The sequence below is a fragment of the Neofelis nebulosa genome, chromosome 8 (genome assembly GCF_028018385.1).
Source record: "Neofelis nebulosa isolate mNeoNeb1 chromosome 8, mNeoNeb1.pri, whole genome shotgun sequence".
NCBI classification, from domain to species: Eukaryota; Metazoa; Chordata; class Mammalia; order Carnivora; family Felidae; genus Neofelis; species Neofelis nebulosa.
The window spans coordinates 132,064,473-132,086,347 of record NC_080789.1 but is presented as its reverse complement, the minus strand read 5'-3'; the positions used below and the strand labels follow the sequence as shown (position 1 = coordinate 132,086,347).

The 21,875-nt window shown below is 45.5% G+C and overlaps 1 long non-coding RNA gene across 4 annotated transcripts in view; it reads right to left on the bottom strand.

Moving 5' to 3' along the window:
- Positions 1-9,860: 9,860 nt before the first annotated feature.
- LOC131483597 (uncharacterized) overlaps positions 9,861-21,875 on the bottom strand; it is a 31,137-nt gene continuing 19,122 nt past the window's right edge. For all 4 annotated transcript variants that reach the window (XR_009247793.1, XR_009247792.1, XR_009247794.1 and 1 more), the window contains 2 exons: positions 20,536-20,623; positions 9,861-10,973 (listed from right to left, as the gene is read on the bottom strand). This is a non-coding gene — a long non-coding RNA (uncharacterized LOC131483597). The remainder of the gene's footprint in view (positions 10,974-20,535; positions 20,624-21,875) is intronic.

Here is a 21,875-nt window from a genome sequence, read left to right as displayed (position 1 = left end):
CTCACAGTGAGTTCGGTTCAAGCCCCATGTCTGGGTTCACATGGACAGTGCAGAACCTGATTGGGATTCTCTGTCTCTCTGCCCCTCCCCTGCTCTCTCTCTCAAAATAAGTAAACCTTAAAAAAAGAGAGAGAGAATTTAAGCTTATTTATTCTGAGACAAAGCTAGCAAGTGCAAGCAGGGAGGGGCAGAGAGAGAGGGAAAGAGAAAGAATCCCAAGCAGGCTCTGCACTGGCAGCACAGAGCCCAACATGGGGCTCAAACTCACGAACCAAGAGATCATGACCTGAACCAAAGCGGACGTTCAACCAACTAAGTCACCCAGGTGCCCCGAGAATTTTTGTTTTTATTCTACCCTAAATCCTTGAGTTACCACAATCTTATTAGCTACTTTTCCAACACTGGGCCCAGGGTGGGGAAGTGGGGGTGGTGAGGTCATGTTCCAGCACCCTCTCTGTGCCAACTAGAGGTAAGGTGATATCTTAGTCTGTTTGGGCTGCCAGAACACAGCATCACGGGTAGCTTAAACAACAGAAATTTAGTTTCTCACCGTTCTGGAGGCTGGAAGTCCAATTTCTTTTTTTTTTTTTTTTTTTTTTTTTTTTTCAACGTTTTTTATTTTTATTTTTGGGACAGAGAGAGACAGAGCATGAACGGGGGAGGGGCAGAGAGAGAGGGAGACACAGAATCGGAAACAGGCTCCAGGCTCCGAGCCATCAGCCCAGAGCCTGACGCGGGGCTCGAACTCACGGACCGCGAGATCGTGACCTGGCTGAAGTCAGACGCTTAACCGACTGCGCCACCCAGGCGCCCCTGGAAGTCCAATTTCAAGGTGCCAGCATGATCGGATTCTAGTGACAGCGTTCTTCCTGACTTACAGGTAGCTGCCTTCTCAGGGTGTCCTCGGAGGACAGAGAGAGAGAGAGAGAGAGAGAGAGAGAGAGAGAGAGAGATATCTCGGCCTCTTCCTCTTCCTGTAAGGAAACCAGTTGTAACAGATTAGGGTTTCACCCTTATGAATTCATTTACTCTCAATCACCTCCTGCAAGTCCCTTAAACCTCCAATATAGTCACACGAGGGGGCTGAGGTTCCAACATTTACATTTGGGAGTGAGTTTAGTCCATAGCAGGTGGGTTGGTCAAACAATTTAGAGCTGGTGTATTTTTAGTATTTTAATTGCAAGGCTGTTCTCAACAATCAAGGAGGAAATGTGTCGTTCTTTGAGCCTACTTTTTATTAATTTTGGGGGTGGGGAAGAGAGTTTGAGCAGGGGAGGGGCAGAGAAAGAGGGAGAGAGAATCCGAAGCAGACTCCGCAGTCTCAGCACAGAGCCCAACTCAGGGCTCGATCCCATGAACCGTGAGATCATGGCCGGAATCAAAAATCAAGAGTCAGACACCAAACCAACTGAGCCACCCAGGTGCCCCATCTTTTTAAAACCTCTCCTCTGCCCCTTTTGCTCCAAATGGCACAGAACATCAGGACAGCGTGTCTGATGGCCATCCCTTCTCTCATTGCTAGAGTTGCGAGAAACGGGAGTTATTTCTGTTTAGGGGAAGTGAGATGTTGGGCTTGGGTTTGGCTTCTCAGCTTGGGTCTGATTGGTTTGGTTTGCTTTCTTCTTCTTCTCTCCTACTCGGAGAGCAAGAAGAGGGTGGTAGGATTCCCGCCCAGGAAAGGTGGCACATTTCTTGCCTCGGAAAGAAATTCTATCAGAACTGACTAGGCCACCTGGCAGTTAACATTTGTCAGTGTCTGGGTGTTTGCTGCAAAGCTGTTTTGCTCCACAGGTGACTAGAATTCTGAATAGTCCATTCCAATAGAGCTAAGAATAAGGGAATTAAGGTGTTTCTTTTTTTAATAGTGGGGTGCATCCAACTGCACTGCTAATTAGGTTTTGTTTGGTCTGATCTTAAGTTTACAACTCTCTGAGCACATAGCCCCTCTTGCCTATGTGCCCCTCCTACTACAATTAGCATTTGTGGTTTCTCCACTGGCTCCATGTTTAACCTGAGACCCGTACCCCCCGTCCTGCAGCCACCAATCTAGAGCCACTGGGGCATGCCATCCACCATATTATTCTTAGCACCTACAACCCTGATTCTTTTTCTTTCCTTCCTCCTCCCTCTCTTTCTTGTCTATTTTCTCACACTGCCACATGAGCTGCATGAGGGCAGGGACCTTGTCCATCTTGTTCATCCCCGTATCCCTCATCACAAGGACACGCCTGGCACAAAGGAGGTGCCCAACAATTATTTGTGGAGCGAACAAATGAATGAGTGAAAGTGAATGAATGAATGAATGAGCTCTCTCTGAGGAGAAGGCTTTTTATCAGCGGCTTCTGTCTTTGCATGGAGAGCTCTTCAAGGTCAATAAGAGGACTGCAAAAGGAATCAAGTCCAACGAGAAAGAATTTTTTTTTTAGTTTATTTGAGAGAGAGAATGCCCACCCACACGCAAGCGGGGAAGAGGCAGAGAGAGGTAGAGAGAAAGAGTTCCACGCTGATGGCTCAGAGGCTCGAACCCACGAGTCCCCATTAACCATGAGATCATGACCTGAGCTGAACTCAAGAGTTGGACGCTTAACCGACCGAGCCACCCAGGTGCCCTAAGAATTCTTAACACAAGAAAGAGAATAAAGAAACAGAGAAACAAGGATTCCCTTTGACAAAAATCCAGAGATTTTCTCCAGTAATGGTTTCATCTGTTTGTGGCAAGGACTTTTATCATATTTGTACATTCACATACCTTGCACAACTGGGTGTGTAATTAAGTCTTGGAGCATACAGGCAGAATTTACAAATCCAGTAAGAGTGAAAGCAGGCTGCCGCTGAGCCCAGGGCTGGGGTTTGAATGGGCGGGGTCTCCCCAGGGCAGGTGCAAGGCATGTGTCTGGTAAGAGTCATTGCAATGATCAATCAGGGGTTCGGGCTGAGCACGAAAGGCAGAAAGTCCAGATTGCAAGCTAATGTGTCACAAGAAATTGGAACAAGCTGGGCCCCGGCATTTTCTGTGAGGTCAAAGACCAAATGCATTAAGCCTGAGAGCCAGACTGATAAAACCGCAGGGTGTGGTTGAAGGTCTCAAAGGTGGAGAAGGGTAGGAGATCACAGGACCCCGCAGGTGGGGCAGATGTGAAGGAGGCAAGGAGGTCGGGATCATGGGGACAGTGTGCTGCCAGGCTGTCTTTACAGACACTGCAGGACCTTGGGAGTAGATGTGGACCTGGACTGTAAAGCAGGTCCCAAGGGAGAGGACAGCTGGGCAGGAGGAGGAGGAGAGTGTGACAGGACCAGGAAGCAGCAGCCTCAGGGGAGCACGAGCACACACACGAGAGGAGAGTCAGTCTGGCAGGGCCACAAAGCCTATTTATTGAATTGAGGTCTTTGCAAAAGATAGCAATGAAGAGGAGAGTTCTAATTCTTGAATGAACCACTCCATATCCCGAAACCTCCTTATCACATACCAAAACTAGATGTTACAGAGAAAAGGGTTTTGCTTTTTCTTTACAAATCTTTTTTTTAACGTTTATTTATTTTTGAGACAGAGAGAGACACAGAGCGTGAACAGGGGAGGGGCAGAGAGAGAGGGAGACACAGAATCGGAAACAGGCTCCAGGCTCCGAGCTGTCAGCACAGAGCCTGCGGGGCTCGAACTCACAGACCGTGAGATCATGACCTGAGCCGAAGTCGGACGCTTAACCGACCGAGCCACCCAGGTGCCCCACTTTTTCTTTAAAAAAGGACTAGGCAGGGGGCGCCTGGGTGCCTCAGTCGGTTAAGTGTCCGACTTGGACTCATGATCTCGCAGTTCAGGAGTTCAAGCCCCATATCGGGCTTTGTGCTGACAGCTCGGAGCCTGGAGCCTGCTTCAGATTCTGTGTCTCCCTCTCTCTCTTCCCCTCCCCCACTCACACTCTGTCTCTCTCAAAAATGAATAAACTTAAAAAAAAGAAAAAAAAGGACTAGGTAATGCTCTAGAAGCAGCACTGAAGAAGATGGAGAAGCCCAGTTCCCATCCCCAGACCCAGGTGGGGAAGAGAAGTCACCCTCTTCTGAGAGGACTGCCCAGGAAGCACCATCCTTGGGAAAGAATGGAATTTCCTTCCCACCAGGAAGGTGCTGAGAGGCCAAAACCAGAGCGGACATGTAGGGAGGGCTGCAGAGGGAGGTACAGAGCAGGCCGGAGGGGCGCCCGGGGGTTCAGTTAGTCAGAGGCTTCTCTGACTCCTGATTTCGGCTCAGGTCGTGATCTCACGGTTTGTGAGATGGATCCCCACGTCAGGTTCTGTGCAGACAGCACGGAACCTGCTTGGGTCTTTCTCCCTCTCTCTCTCCACACCCCCCACCCCCAGCACTCTCTCTCTCAAAATAAATAAACATGAAAAAAAATAATAAAAGCAGGCTGGAAAGTAGGGGCTATGCAGTGTGTGTGTGTGTGTGTGTGTGTGAAAGAGAGAGAGAGAGACAGAGAGAGAGAGACAGAGAGACACAGACCCAGCCTGCACCCCGCACAGAGCTGCATCCGCTCAGATGAAGGAGTGGCAAGTGCCAAGGCCCTGCCCACAAGCAGTCCACCTGTAACACCCAAATGCCCCCACCCGCACGGGCCAGCACACGTCTTAGAGACCAAGACTGAAGGGTAGCAGAAATACGCTGCCCGAAATAGGAACAGAAGTTCAGGACGTGGCACCTCAAAACCTGCCGCCTCGGTATATTGATTATTTTAAGCCCTAGACACTTGAAAAACAGCATATGTAGGGAGAGGCTTTCTCCCAGCTCCTCTTATCTGCCTACGAACAGATTCTCCAAAAGGAACTCAGTGTCCTAGATCCCTTCCCTGGGAGTTTCATCAACCGGGACGAGTGGCTCTCATCACAGCAGGGGACACACCCAGACTTTGTCACAAACTGCCACACTCCCATCTGTTCTTCTAAAACCCCTCATCCTTTCCGATAATCACTTGCTCTCCCCTAAGGGGCCTACGTCCTCCCCAATTTCCCTATTAGGATGGTATCTGGAGAGACACCCCAGGGTGTCTCCCATGTATACATGAGGTCTACATGTTAATAAACCTGTTTTTCTCGTTAACCTTTATTGTAGGGGTCTCAGCCACAAACACAGGGACAATTATTTTTTCCTCCCCTAGAAGGCCAATTATGCAGGAAACCAGAAAGAGGAGGTGCAGAGGGAAAATAGCCGCCGGACAGGAGAGCACAGAGGACGCAGGTGGAGGGGTGGGCTGGTCTGCTCTCCTTGCAGTGACAAGGTTTATTTCCAGGATGCGAGAGGCCGGAGTCCTGCTGATGTCCAGAGTGACTGAGAAGAGCCCAGACCTGGAAAGGTAGGCTCGCCCCGGTAGACTGAGGTCTGAATAAGGCAAAGGGCTGAGGCGGGGAGCCCGACCTATGAACTATGACCTAAGAAAGGAAGTCCCCTAGAATACTCAAAAGGGTTGTGAACGATGTCAGTGGTTCTCCTGGCCTTCCCAAACCTCACATCTTCTGATGTGTAAACCTTTGACTCTTCAAGTGATTTTAAATGAGCAGAGAGAACAGAAAGCTTATTAATTTCAGAAAGAATAATCTAATGGTTGATTGGACTGCAATGTGTTTCGAGTTACCATTACCCAGCATAATATTGTACAACACTAACAACAACAGATACTTTTGCTTTTACTAGACGGACTACTTAGTCACCTGATAAAATATTTTAGAAGGAACGCAGCATGGGAAACAAAAAGAAGGATGCGTGAGGGTCCTTGCTAATGAATTTCCAAGAGTGGACTTTAATCTCTGGACTGAGCACTTTGGTGGCTCAGATACAGTCGCTGGGGATTGTCAAAATCTCCGCCTGGGACGGTCCATTTAGAATCACCAGGAGTGTTTCACTCCAGTCCTGCTGAAGCAGAATCACTGCGTCTGGAGGAACACAGGAATTCCCGATTTTAACAAGGCCCTCCACCGATTAATAGGCATTATGTCAACACTAAGAAAATACATATTCTATGTAACATATTTCTCCTTTTATATCACTCTGTGTATTTCTTCATGAAGCGACCAAGTAGAACATTTTCCTGTACAGCACAGTCAAGTTCACATTCAAGAACCCTCCTCCAATTTAGTGTTTGTTTTTTTGAGTCCTAAAGTTGCTTTTCATAAGGGAGTAGTAATCCTAGCCTATTGAGCTTGTTTATTTTTTAAATGATGCTTTGATTTCACAGGCTGTATTTATATTGCCCTTGGTGTCCTCCCAGAGCATTTTAGTGCCAATAAGAAAACGTCTCTGCTTCTCTCCTTACTTACCCTTTCCATTTTTAAATTTTTATTTTTATTAATTTTTATTTTATTCAGAGAGAGGAGGAGAGGGGAAGAGGGGGAGAGAGTCTTAAGCAGGCTCCATACTCAGCATGGAGCTGGATCCCATGACCCTGGGATCATGACCTAAGCTGAAATCAAGAATCAGATGCTCAACCAACTGAGCCACCCAAGTGCCTACCCATTCCATTTTCTGAGCACAGTGTCCTAGGATGTCCCCAACATTAAGCATCTGAAACCAAGAGCCACAGAGAGGTGCACAAGATCCTGGCTAGCCTCCAAGAGCAACAGAAGAAAGTCAAAAGGAAACATCCAGGGAAAAAGGATCTTCCCCAAGAACACTTTGAGGATGCTGGCAGGCTACAGAAGTCCATTTCGGTAACAAAGAAAAATTAGCGTGATTCTTTCTAGATGTGTTGCATTAATGGCTATTCATACGAGAGGGATGGGCACCATCTCCCTGCTTAAGTTCCTGGAGGGGTAGGGATTTAAAATGAGCACCTTTGAAGAATTGGAAATGCCTTGAACAAGAGCTCTATTCTTATGAGTTGTATATAACACCCAAGATAAAATACAGGCGTAAGCCTTACTAATATCAACAGTAAGTTTAAATTCTACTTAATTCCAATAAGTTTTTTTTTAATGCTTATTTATTTTGAGAAAGACACAGGGAGACAGAATCTCAAGCAGGCTCTGCACTCTCAGAGCAGAGCCTAGCGTGGGACTCGAACCCATGAACTAGGAGATCATGACCTGAGCCAAAATCAAGAGTCGGATGTTTAACCAACTGAGCCACCCAGGCGCCCCTCCAATGTTTTTTTTTTTTTTTTTGATGTGTGTGTGTGTCAAAGGTTGTCAACCAATTGAATCCACAGAGTGCCCAGGCTCCCCACCAGGGAAAGTCAATAGCACTAGATAGCCTGAGACCCAACGCCCTTCTGTCTGCACTACCCAGTGGGTCCGTAACTTTGCCAAGAAGCTGCACCCATCTGATTCACACTGACCTTCCACATATGATTTCAATCAATAAGAGCATCCTGCTCCTTTAAATTTTCTATTAAATGCTTGACTGTGCCTAAAATACAGTATCTGGGACCGAGGAAAAGGAATTACCTTCCCAAGAATCAAATAGCTCACTAATGGCGAATGTAGGGTATATTCCCTTCCTGTTCTGCTATAACAAGTTACAGCTACCCTAGTGATTAAAAAAACCCTCAAATGCATTACCTCACAATTCTAGAGGTCAGAAGTCCAAATGGGTTCCACTGCAGTAAAATCAAGGTGTTGGCAAACTGCATTTCTTCTGGAAGCTCTAGGGGAGAACCTGTTTCCTTGCCTTTTCCCACTTGTAGGGGCCACCCATGTTTTTTGGCTTGTGACTCCAGGCAGCAACCACAACCCTGCTTCAACTTCTTCCTTCTTCATATCTCCTTCCCTGGCTCTGACCCTCCTACCTCCCCGCCCCTTATAAAGACAGTTGTGATTATACTGGGCCCACCTGGGTAACCCAGGCGTCTCTTCCCGTCTCACAACCCTTTATCACCTATGCAAAGACCCTTTTGCCACATGAGGTAACATTCACAGGTTTGGGGAATTGAACATCTTCGGGCGACCATTATTCTGCCTACCTCACGGGACCAGAACTCAGGTGTGTTGACTTCTGGCCCAGGGACCCCTACAGATCTCGGGTCCTCACTGCCCCAACCATCTGCTTGGGCCCCTCAGAGTCTACGTCGTCTCTGAGACAGCAGAGACAGCAGCTGGGTTACACAGAGCAGAGGATTTCCTCTTGAAGTGGTGGTTTACCATTGTGCACATGCCATATATCCCTGGTACCACATACCCCCCACCATATTACCTAACTCCGCAGAAAGAAGGGGGGTGCCCCTTGGATCAAGATGTATCTTGGTGGTTCACTGAAAAGGGTTGGGGGGTACACTCCTCCTCCAGGACTGAAGATAGTTCTGCTTTGCTTCTGGTGTAGCTCGTGGGAGCCTGAGTACGATGGAATGAAACCCCTCGGTGTCTACAAGGCCCCGGGAGCAACCCCGGGACTAATGCAACTGTGTACTGCCCATATTGATCAGAAACCAACAGATAAGGGAATCAGGAGGAGAAGCAGGCTGAACTGACAGCATGGGGAGGTCCATGTGAGGCCAGGACAAGAGAGGCAGTGTCCACAGGGACAGGGGAGGGCTGGCACCTATCTCACTCAGAACCCCTTAGCCAAGAAGTCTTGACTAGAGAAGAAACAGAAGGGCACTATGACCAGAAAACACACACCAGGCATCCTGCGAGCCTCAGGGGTCTTGTCCGGGGCTCCTCCCCCTTCTTCTGCAGGAGTGACAGAATCCCAGTGATGTTACAACTTTGCTCCTAGACAAGCTGCGGACCTCTGAGAGGAGGAGCCAGGCAGCAGAAGGAGACAGAAGGGCGTTAGCTATGATCAGGAATCCAAACCTCACCCCCAGTGCCCCAGCATCAAGCAAACTAAGAGTAGAAACCATGGAGCCAAAGGCCAGATTTTCCTGATAGTGTGGCGTCTTCTGAGAAATCCAGCTGAGAAAGGTTTAATGGCAACCTGAAGTGAATGATGCAGATTCTCCAAATGAAGATAGGTGATCTTCTAGTCTAGGAGGGGGATAATAATCAACTGAAAGGTCCTCCTCAATAATACTCAGGATCAAAAAGAATGAAATCTTGCCATTTGCAACAGCGTGGATGGAACTAGAGGGTATTATGCTGAGTGAAATAAGTCAGTCAGAGAAAGACAAATATTATATGTTTTCACTCATATGTGGAATTTAAGAAACAAAACAGATGAACACAGGGGAAGGGAAAGAAAAATAAGATAAAATCAGAGGGAGGCAAAGCATGAGAGACTCTTAAATACAGAGAATAAACTGAAGGTTCCTGGAGGGGTTTGGGGCTAAATGGACGATGGGCATTAAGGAGGGCACTTGTTGGGATGAGCACCAGGTTATATGTAAGTGACGAATCACTAAATTCTACTCCCGAGATCATTATTACACTATATTTTAACTAACTTGGATTTAAATAAAATTTAAAAATTAAAACAACAGAAAAAAGAAAAGTCCTTCTCCTTACACGGGCTGGCTTCGCAGGCATGTAATGGGGGCAGTCCCCCAGGGCCCACGCTCAGAAGGACCTCACGTTTGCTGTAACACTCTGCTGCCCCTTATCTCCCATCGGGCCCTGCAAATCAGGTAGCTGGTCCCACAGGCATGTCATACTTGTGTCTGTGTAGGACTAAGGGTTAAGGCAGCAACTAAATGCTCGGGGTCTCAACTTACAAGGCAGATGCCTGATCTGTTCACTACATCAGACAAAACTCAGCAGAGAATTCTCCCCCCTCCCTCCCAGCCCCCCAGCACACACACAAGCACAACCCCGGGCTTCCCCCTTGCACAACTGCCAGTCCCAAAATGTAGCTCCGTCACATCCGGGCAGGACCACGCCATCACTTGGAGAAGCTAAAGAGTATTCCATTGCATTTCAGGGAAATAAATTAGGACTCAGCAGACAGGTTTATATGCATTTTTACCACGGTTCAGTGAATGCAAGAGAAAACTTCAAAATGAGAGTGAACAAGTGTAAGTTATGTTCTTTAGCAGACTTAACAACCACCATCAGAATAAGACAGAAAAGTCAAAAAGGAAAGGGAAACAACACTACACAAGAAGATGAAAAACTGCCTTGTAAGGTGGCTGTTTAAGTGAGGGTTAAGGAGGTTTCAGTGAGGTCTCATTAAGCAGAGCCTCTAGGACATTTCCTGCACATAATCCTCCTTTTCTCCTCAAAAACACTCTTTTGTACACTCTTCTAGTCTTGCCCAGTAAGTTACAACCTTAAGTGGCGTTGACCCCTCTGTTTACTTCAATGTCCCAAATCCATATGTTGGAGTCCTAACTCCCAGTGCCTCACAATGTGACTGTATTTGGAGACAGAGCTTTAATGAGGTAATTATGATAAAATGAGGCCATATGGCGGCCCCTACTCCAACATGACTGGTGTCCTTACAAGAACAGGAGATTCCGACATAGACGGGTACAGAGGGAAGGCCATGTGAGGATACAGGGAAAAGCTGTCTAAAGCCAAGGACAAAAAGAGTCCTGAGTTTGATTGATTGATTGATTGATTGATTGATTTTGAGAGAGAGGCAGAGAGAGAATCCCAAGCAGGCTCCACACTGTCAGCACGGAGCCTGATGTGGGGCTCTAACTCACAAACTGCGAGATCATGACCTGAGCCGAAACCAAGAGTTGGATGAGTAACTGACTGAGCCACCCAGGTGCCCCCAAAAAAGAGTCCTCAGAAGACACAAAACCTGCCAACACTTTGACCTTGGACTTCCAGCCTTCGGAATTGTGGGAAAATAAACTTCTGTTGGTTAAGACACCCAGTGTGAGGTACTTTGTTATGGCAGCCTGAGCAGAATAATGCAGCTAACATCCTCAGAATTCTGGTTCTTGCACAGAGGCAAGCCTGGGCCTCCCACTGAAAAGTCTTTTATCAGAAGACACCTGAAAGAGGCATCTCTTCAGGAATCTGGTGCTTAGAAGCTTTCCACAGGCATTCAGCCAGGTGTCTCTTCTGGGGATTCGCTGCCTGTGTGCAGACAGAAGCCACTGTACTCTGTAGAAAGAAGGAGGGTATATATTTGGGTGTCATCAGTCACTCAGGCCAGCCCAACGTATCGAACTGCTCACATACTTCTGGGCCCTGTTCCAACCTCAAGAAAAGGCTTTTCTTAGTTGTTTTCTTAGCCCTTGCCCTAAGCAGCAAAGCCCACGCAAAGTCGGTCTTCTGCCCAATGTCCAGGCTGAATTAGCACCCCAAGTTCGCATAAACTGCTGGTCTACTTGTATTCCCTAAGGAAGTTCCAAGCCAAGAGTTGGAGATAGAGGATGTGTCTTACCATCTGGGTATTTCTAATTCCTGGAAGAATTATGTGGTGTCATGAAATTGGGCTCAAGGTAGGACTGACCAGAAGACCTTATTATATCATTCCTAATAACATTTCCACAGAGTTCTCACATTGCCAACACTGTGTTAAGCACATCACATACATTTTTTTTCTCCCAAGAAAGATTTCTGTAACACAGAGGACCCAGACTGCATCGAGAAAAGCATCAAGAATCAGGTCCATGTCAGGGAAAGAGCTTTGCCAGGTGATCAAATGCTTTTTCCATCACATATCAACTGCTTCTCACTGGATATGCACCTGTGTACCTGGACCATCAGGTACATAATAACTCCTATCTCCTGAACCCACCCTCTCTAACATGTATTATTCAAGAGTAATAGTTTTTAATGAATTTAATTACTTATACCCTGTCTTGTGAAAAGTATTTAAGACAACTCCTAGATGGATATATTGCATATGGCAGGATAGCATTCACTGACTCAGTATGCACTGAGGACGTCCTATGTCCCAGGCACTGTGCCAGGTCTGGAGAAACAGCAAGAAACAAAGCCATGAAGTCTTTATATCTACGCACCTACACAATTTCTGGAGCTCCTCATGTCTTCGTGTGGATTCAAGTTACTACCTGGTGTAATTTAATTCTAGCCTAAAAAACATCATTTACTTACTCATACAGGGAATATCTGTTACCAACACATTCCATCAGGGTCTTTGGGTAATATCCAGGGATATGTTTATTTCACCTTCATTTTCATTAGTAGTTTTGCCAGATAAAGAGATCTTGGCTTACATCTGTTTTCTGTTTGAGTATTCTGAAGCTTTCCCTCCAGGGCCTCCGGTCTCCTTTGAATGAGAAGTCAGCCATTCATAGTTTTGTACTGTATTTGATGAGTTGTTTTCCTCTTGCTGTCTTCAGGATTACTTCGTTTTTGTCTTTTTTTACAAGTTTATTTATTTTGAGAGAGAGAGAGAGAGAGAGAACCAGCAGGGGAGGGGCAGAGAGAGAGAGGAACAGAGGATCTGAAGCAGGCTCTGTGCTGACAGCAGTGAGCCCGGTGTGGGGCTTGAACTTACGAACCGTGAGATCATGACCTGAGCCAAAGTCAGACATTTAACCAACTGAGCCACCCAGGCACCCCTCTGTCTTTGCCCTTAAGCAGTTTGTTTATAATGTGTCTAGGTGTAGTTCTTTTTGTATTCATGATATGGGAATTCATTGAGCTTTTGGGCCTGTGGGTTAATGCTATTCATCAGATTTGGGAATCTTCAGTCATTATTTATTCAGATATTTTCCACTCTTTTCTCATCTCTTTCTGAGACTCCCATTACATGTATTGTGGTGTGCTTAATATTGTCCCATGTCTCTAAAGATCTGTTTTTCTTCTATCTTTTTTCTGTTTTGCAGATTATATCCTTTCTACTGCTTTATCTTCAGGTTCACTGATTCTATCTTCTGCCATCCCACATATGCTCCTGGGCCCACTAGTGAATTTTTCGTTTTGATTATTGGTACTTTTCAGTAATCCAGTATTTCTGTGTAGTTCCCTTTTATAGTTTTTATTTTCCTTTTGAGATTCCATATTTGTTTAATATCAGATTTTCCTTTAATTTTTAAAATATGGCTTCCTTTAGTTTCTCGAACCTATTTTAAATAGCTGTTTTGAAGCCTTAATCTGCTAAATTCAACATCTGGTCCCACTCAGAGTCAATTTCTATTCACTGCTTTTTTTTTTCTGAGTATGAGTCACACTTTGCTATGTGTTTGCATGTCTTACAATTTTCTTTCTTTCTTTCTTTCTTTCTTTCTTTCTTTCTTTCTTTTTTTTGGTGAAAACTGAAAGTTTCAGGTAATATTTGTTTTAGGTAATATTTTAGTAACTCTGGGTTCTGATTTCTTTTCCTGAGGGTTTCATTTTATCATTTGACACTAATCTGCACTTGAATGGCAGAACCTCTCTTCCCCACATTTGTGTAGCTACTGATATGTGTGTGTGTGTGTGTGTGTGTGTGTGTGTGTGTGTGTGTAGGTTTATTCTTATTATTTTTATTTCTTAGCCTTATTTCCTAGGGGTTTCCCTGCTTCTGTGTGGCCCAATGGTCAGCCAGTGAATTTGGGCAGAGGTTTTTCTCCAACACCACAGGCCCGTGAAGCTTCCATCCCGTACATAGATGCGTGTGAGGGTTGGGGATGGCGTCTGAGGTTTAGCCAGTGCTAAATTGCTTTGTTTTTCACTTTCTGCTGGGCTGTCTGGGGTCTCTCATGCACATGCACGTAGGTTCCCAGGAAGTCGGGGATGTGTGAGAGCCCATCTCAGTCTTTCTACGGCTCTCCCATTCCAAGATTTCCTGTTAAATTTATGGCTGGTCTGTTGCTTACCCCAACCAGGAGCACATTGTCACACCTGCAGTGCAGTGAAGTTTCCCCATTAGTTTCCTGCCAAGTCCTCTGTTATTGTCCACACTGCAGCCTTTCGCCCTCTGCCCAAAATTGATTTGCTCCCTTTGGCAGCAAACTTGTTTTTTTGTTTTATTTTTTCTGGTCACCCCTTGCTGATAAAGCTGGGGACAGAATTGGGGAGGAGGGCAGGGATAGTAGCAGAACAGACAAAAAGGCTACAGGCCCCGCCATTCCTTCCTGAAGCTCTAGCTATTTTTCACGAGTAAATGCTTCTCAATTTGTTATCTGCCTTTGGCCAATTTCCAGGGCCCAAAAATGACTGGGTTTTTGTTTGGTTTGGTTTGTTTTTTCCAGTTTTCAACTTGTTCTGTGGGGAGTGGGTTCTCTGGACCTTTTTATGCTGCCATAGCTGGAAGGTTGGCCTCCAAAGTGCTTTTTCTTAAACATTAAATGGGATGGAGCATACATTTCCCAGTTGTCCACTTTCTCCACTTCCCCCAGAGCCCTACACTTGTTTTGCTTCATTAATTTAAATTACCTGCCTGACCCTCGAAGGCATTTGAGCTTATGAATTATGGTGCACAAGGGTGACAGCTAGATAATGTCCTAAAAGTGTAATGGAATGTGCAAATAGTGCTAATCCTTCCACAAACATCTGCCTTACTAAAAGGCCTGTGTGCCAAATTCGCTGACATAGAAACCCATTCAATAGGAAGTCCTCGTCTTCAAAGGCCCTAAAACCCTGGGAGAAATGAGGAGCATGGACACAAAGAGGTAGCTCACAATGTAATGTCTGCAGTACACGATACACACGGGAATGTTCTCTGTAGGCTGGGAAAGATAAGAAATGATTTCCTGAGTTTATGACATACACACCCTTTACATGGCTCAGAAGGTTTCTTTTCAATTACTAAATATTACCTAGGTATTTCTCTTTTTTTAATTATTGTTTTTAATGTTTTTATTTTTGAGAGAGACACAGAGAGAGAGAATGCAAGCAGGGGAGAGGCAGAGATAGGGGGTCAGAGGATCTGAAGCAGGCTCAGTGCTGAGAACAGAGAGCCCGATGCAGGATTCAAACTCCCAAACTGTGAGATCATGACCTGAGCCGAAGTAGGATGCTTAACCAACTGACTGAGCCCACCCAGCCTCCCCACTTAGGTTACTTTTACTTAGGTACTTAGAATTAACTTGCTTCAGCGTGGAATATTATGGAGTATTAGCGGTCACCTTGCTGTTGGTGATGGAAAGTGGAGGGTGAACAGAATCAAGAACCAGACATAGACTCTAGTCCTACCTCTACAACTGCTTAGCTCTGGGACTCTGGGCGCATCATCTACCATTTTAAGAAAGCAGCTCCTGCCTCTGTAGAAGGAGGAAGAGTTGGGGAAAAGTAAATTTGCAGTTCAAATGTTGTGTGGAAGGTAGCCTTTTTCCTACATTCTTGAGATGATCTTCTCTTTGTTCTCAGGTAGGTAAGGATTGGTCACCAGATTTGCCCAAAGCAATAATCCCCAGAATGATTAAGTAGGGCCCCTCAAGGTTTCTGAGTTTATTTTAGTAGCATGTATTGAAAACCTGATGACAATTATGACATCTTTACTGGGGCTTGGGGGGAATGTTACTCATATAAGCACAAAAGGTTGCACATAATCTCAGGGGACTGACACACCCCTAGAAACCCAAGTTAAAGACTCTTGAGAGAAAATGATGGAAAAGAGATCACAAAGAGCCTCAAATTCTTGGATTCAACTCTGGCTATTGTAAGCTTCTCATTCGTTTTAGAACAAAGTAAAAGAAAAGTGAAGGTTCGAATTAAAAAGGAACCTAGAAAAGTCTGTTCTAGAAAAATGAAAATTGTTTATGGCTGAGAAAGGCAGGCTAGAGAATAAGAAATCCTCTCTTAACAGACTCCCCAGGCCAAAGAAGGAATGGAAAATTAAAGACATTAATACTTCCCATAGCAAAAGAAGGAAAAACTGCAGGAAATGATTAGTAAGACTGCAACAGCAATTATAACCAAAGACAGGAAACTGAACCAGGGGGGCTTATCTCATTAGTTCATTTGAATGCAAAACTACAGGGGAGTGTTTGGGCTTGGATGCCTCAAGAAGGCTTTCATCCTTCCACAGCAAGAGTACTCTGAGATCATTTGAAGAGTCACAAGGCTCCATCATGCCTCTTCTTTTTGCCCTCCTCCTTTGGGAAAATGGAGAAAAGATTCTGCCAGGTTAAGCGAGCGTTTTGGTTTTTTGTTTTTTTTTTTTTTTTTTTTTTTTTTTTATTTATTTTTTTTTTAAATTTTTTTTTTCAACGTTTTTTATTTATTTTTGGGACAGAGAGAGACAGAGCATGAACGGGGGAGGGGCACAGAGAGAGGGAGACACAGAATCGGAAACAGGCTCCAGGCTCCGAGCCATCAGCCCAGAGCCTGACGCGGGGCTCGAACTCACGGACCGCGAGATCGTGACCTGGCTGAAGTCGGACGCTTAACCGACTGCGCCACCCAGGCGCCCCTGGTTTTGTTTTTTTTTTAAGTATCTTCCACTGTCTTCTTCTTCTTCTTCTTCTCCTTCTTTTTTTTAATATTTATCTTTGAGAGAGAGAGAGAGAGAGAGATGGAGTGCAAGCGGGGGAGGGGCAGAGAGAGAGGAAGACACAGAATCCGAAGCAGGCTCCAGGCTCCGAGCTGCCAGCACAGAGCCTGACGCGGGGCTTGAACTCACGAACCATGAGATCATGACCTGAGCCGAAGTCGGAGGTTTAATCAACTGAGCCACCCAGGTGCCCTAGGTGAGGATTTGTTGTTTGAACTTCTAGAACATTTATGTTTGATGTTCATTTTGAAATCTAGACTAGATACTTTTATAGAGAATCTGCTCAAGACCTAGGGTAAAAACGTGTCTGATAGAGACCCACACTGAGGATAAAAGAGCCTGAGCCCAGGAGCCAGCAGGTTCCATGTTTGCTTTCACCTTTAATGATGTGTGCTGCCCAGAGCTGGTGTGTCAAAGGTCAGAGGTAGCCAAGTACCCAGGGCAGGGGCTGTCACGGTCACAGGCAATACTGTCATTATCTGCGTGCAGTACTACACTGCATTTAGGGGCTCCCTTGGTCACTTGGCAAGGGGTATGGCATCAGATGCAGAAGGACAGAACCCACAGCGCTTAAGGACTTTGGGAGAAAAACTAAAATACAACAGCCTGCGTGTTGGCACCCAGAGCTGTGCTTTTGCTATCTAGAAGGTCGTCGAAGCAAGCAGCACCTGAGCGTGGTCTGAATCGTCTGGTAGTGGTGGATAGTGCCACGCAGGAAAGCTTCCAGAGAGTTTCCGTGTCATCTCCGTTCTGTCCCCCAGTAACACGATTTCTGGATCAGATACAGCGGATCGGTCCATTTTAGGCAGCTCACTTGGAAGTTTTAGCACCTCTACATGAATATTGTAGTTAAGACCACCAGTGTTCATAAAGTCTCCATCCGTTTCATTTGTTTTGAGTTTTCCACCAGTCACTGATAGGAGAAGCAATGGTGAGGCTGAGTAGTCTCCCTAAACACGGCCCTATCTTCTCTCGAATTCCACATTTGCACATCCATCTGCCCACCTGAGCTCCACTTGAGTGTCTAATCAGGCATCACAAATTTAACAAATCTAAAACAGAACTATTTTTTTCATGTTTGCCTATTTATTTTTAAAGCGGGGGGAAGGGCAGAGAGAGAGGGAGAGAGTGAATGTCAAGCAGGCTCCACACTGTCAGTGCAGAGCCTGATGCTGGGCTTGATCCCACCCACCATGAGATCACGACCTGAGCTGAAATCAAGACCCTCAACCGACTGAGCCACCCAGGTGGCCCCAAACAGAACTCTTGATTCTCTCCCCAAACCTGCTCCTTCTCCAAGTGTTCCTAAGGGAAAAACTTGGAAGTGCCCTTGATTCCTCTTACTGCCTCCCATGCCACATCCTATCCATGTTCCCTGACAAATTCTAGGCTCTACTTTTGGGGTCCGACCATCTTTCACGACCCCTTCTGCTACAGCAAAGTCCAGGTCACTGCTTCTCTCACCTGGAATAATGCAAGACCTCCCCTGGTCTACCTTGACTCTCTACACACTATTCTCCACATAGCAACAGTGATCCTTTGAATGCTAAGTTAGATCCTAACACCTCCTATTCAAAATCCTCCAAACATCCCATCTCTCTCTGAACTTAGTTGGTCCTTGCCATAGCCTGTGAGGCGGTGTTCCTAGCCGCCGTCCTGCCACCCTCTCCCTCAGCCCTTGCCCTCCAGCCTGCCAGCCTCCATGATGTTTCCAGAGCACTCCAAGCTCACTCCTACCTCGGGACTTTTGCACATACTGTTTCCCCTGCCTGGAGAGCTCTTCCCAAATCCCTCAATACCTGCGAGGCTCACCTCCTCACCTTCCTTCGGGTCTCTGCTCAAACATCATCTCATCAGAGATGCCTTCCCTACCACGCTGCCTAAAATAATAACACATTTTTGTCTCTCCCTTAACCTTCTTTGTTTTTTTTTCATGGCAATATCATTACCTAACATTACTATATATCCTATGTTTTTAAAATTATTTATTTGAGTGAGAATTTTTGTCTTGTTTCCCCACCATGTCCTAGGACCAAGAATGTGTCTGGCATAGAATAGACATTCAATAAATATTTTTTGAATTAATGTTACTGGGTATTCTACCTAAGTAGCTGTATACTGGTAATGCTTATTTTCTTTTACATAGTGAAATATCATACATACAAAAGTACATACAATGCATATGTATGATTTAAAAAATAAGTGGATACCCATGTATTACCAGGAAGTATATCAACAGTATCTTCTGAAGTACCAAAATAGATTTCAGACCAAGTCCAAATTCTTTCACATTATGAGTCAGTTAGGACTCTCTTTGATGTAAATATCAGAAAAGCTAACTTAAACTGGCTTAGACAATAAGGAGATTTATCATATAAAGCCTCATTAAGGAAGAAAAGAAAGAAGGAAAGAAAGAAAGAAAGAAAGAAAGAAAGAAAGAAAGAAAGAAAGAAAGAAAGAAAGAAAGAAAGAAAGAAAGAAAGAAAAAGGTAGATAGAAAGAAAGGTAGATAGAAAGAAAGATCCAGAGGTCAAGGGACCTTTAGGCAATGGTTAATCCAGTGCTTAGAAGATGTCATCAAACAGGGCACCTGGGTGGCTCAGTCGGTTAAGCGTCCAACTTCAGTTCAGGTCACGATCTTGCAGTTCATGAGTTCAAGCCCCACGTCGGGCTCTGTGCTGCCAGCTCGGAGCCTGAAGCCTGCTTCGGATTCTGTGTGTCCCTCTCTCTCTGCCCCTAACCCACTCACATTATGTCTCTGTCTCTCTCAAAAATAAACAAACATTAAAAAAGAAGGTGGCACCAAAGAACTGTTTCAATCCTTCTCTCCATTCTGTCTTCATTGGGATCAACCTCATCCTAAAGCTAGCTCACTAATGGTGACAAGATAACTGCGGACAGATGCAGGCCATATGCTCTGTTCCATGTCTGTCCATGTCCTTATCAAGGCATCATAAGCTAGAGATGCTGAGAACACTCTGATTGGACCTTCTTGGGTCCATGTATCACCTCTGGACCAATCACATGCCTAGGGAATGCAACGTGCTGACTGGCTTAGCTATGCTCAAGGGCTCCAACCTCGGAGCCCCAGGTAGAAACATGTGGATCCTCCAGCAGAAATCAGGGGCTGTTGGAAAGGCAGTAATGCAAGCTGGGGTGGTATTCATGAATGTCTACTGTACCACTGTTCGCCAAAGAGCCCCTGACACCTGGAGTTCAGAGCCAATTATATCTAGCTGTAGACACAGTCTAACAAGCTCAGCGTCTGCTCTCACAGCCCACGGCAAGGGGCAGAGACTCAAAATAGATAGATTGGCGAAAACAGGCAGTGGCACCAAGTAGACACACGATCCCTAAGAACATGATCATTTAGCCCTAAGGGGAAAAAAACCACAGTGGCTCATTGGTGACAGGACTGGATTACACCTCCTAATGCAACGGTAATATTATGATGACCCTACATCCAGTGGACAATGGTTAGGAAGGAAAAGGGATGTTTAACGGATTTTGAAGAGATTCTATCAAAACAGCGACTATTATAAGGTAGGCACTCCAAGAGATAAGTTTCAGTCCTCCCAAATGAAGCCAACTAAGTGAGCTGCTGTTAGCTGTAATCATCAAAATTATAGTGAGAGGAGAGCCATCTTTTCAATGGGTTTAGGGAATTTCTACCTATTCCAGGCCTGTTATTAAAAGAAAATCATAGCAGTTTAATGAGCAAAATGAGTGGTTGGGGTTTTGTTTTGTTTTGTTGTTTTCCGGGGGAGGGGGGTTGTTACTGTTTTTGTTTTTCATAAAAAGAAAGAAGTAGTCCTTTTCAAACTCAAAAGCTAAAAGGAGGAACTTAAGCTTTGGCTCACTATCTTTCCCACTTCTAGTAAGAAGTATGTTGGGGGCGGCTGGTGGTTCAGCTGGTTAGACGTCCAGGTTTGGCACAGGTCATGATCTCACAGTTCATGAGTTTGAGCCACATACTGAGCTCGGCGTTGGCAGTGTAGAGCCTGCTTGGGACTCTCTCTCTCTCTGTCCCATCCATGTGCTCTCTCCATCTCTCTCTCTCTCTCTCTCTCTCTCTCTCAAATAAATAAATAAACTTTAAAAAATAATTTTAAAAAAGTACGTTGGAGGTAGATATTTACTTTATACTTACTGGGAACCTGAATTTATTTTAGCTTGAATGTCCCTGACTGCATTTTGAGCAAGGAGGCAGTGGGGAGCACGGCCCACAGGTTTGCACATGGAGAAATCAAGACACGAACTGATGAAATAACTCACCTCTGGGGCTCTGTGGGTCCACTCGATGGCAGAACTTCCAATGTTGGTCCAACTCTTTGTGTGAGGCTGCTGATTTTGTTTTCAAGTACTAAAAATAAAAAAGAGAGGAATCAAGATCTGAGACTAAAGAGGAGCCAGGACTCTACATGGGGACTCTGCATAGGGGATTTTGTTCCATTTGAAAACTCACTGCGACGTCCCACCGTCCATAATCACTTTTTTTCTTTAAATCTTTTACTTCTTCCATTAGGCACACTTAATTAAGAGTAGAAATAGAGGCACATGGATGGCTCAGTTGGTTCAGCGTCCGAATCATTGTTTCCTCTCAGGTCATGATCTCACAGTTTGTGGGTTTGAGCCCCACATTGGGCAGTACAGAGCCTGCTTGGGATTCTCTCTCTCTCTCTCTCTCTCTCTCTCTCTCTCTCTTCCCACCCTGCTCATGCTCTCTCTTTCTTTCTCTCTCTCTCTCTCAAAATAAAATAAGTAAACTTAAAGAGAGTAGAACTAGCAGGCTGTTCCCCAAGTGATACAATCTGAGGGCCACTTGAGAAAGGTGTTCACTCTACATTCTCCACCACCATTATGAAGTCCCACCAGTAGCGATTACTGGCACGGAGGTGGGAGGGACAAGGTATTTTTCCACTTTCAGGGGCCTCCTAATAAATGGTATATATTCCTGAGAGACCTGATAAGACCTCCAGCTGCAAGAAGCAAGCTGAGAAGGGTATGTGGAAGAGAAGTAAAGGGAGCAGAGTTAGACCAGCTGGTTACTTTTACCTTAATCCAGCCTTACTTACTATTGGCCTTAATCCCCCACCTTTCTGAGTCTCCCTAATCTGGAACCCTCCACCTAAACTGTCATTCCAGAGCACTGCAACCCTTGCCCTCCCTCTCTCCCAGGCCCTGTATGAGTCTGCTTGGAATGCCACAACAAGGTCCCACAGCCTGGGATGCTTAAATAACAAAAATTCACTTCTCACCACTGTGGAGACTGAAGTCTGAGATCAAGGTGAGGACGGGGCTGGTTCCTTCTGAGGCCTCTTTCCTCGGCCACCTTCTCTTCATATCTCCACAGGGCCTTCCCCCTTGTCTGGGTCCCAAGCTCTTCTTCTTCTTCTTTTTTTTTTTTTAATTTTTTTAAATGTTTATTTATTTTTGAGACAGAGAGAGACAGAGCATGAACGGGGGAGGGTCAGAGAGAGGGAGACACAGAATCTGAAACAGGCTCCAGGCTCCGAGCTGTCAGCACAGAGCCCGACGCGGGGCTTGAACTCACAGAGTGTGAGATCATGACCTGAGCCGAAGTCGGATGCTTAACCGACTGAGCCACCCAGGCG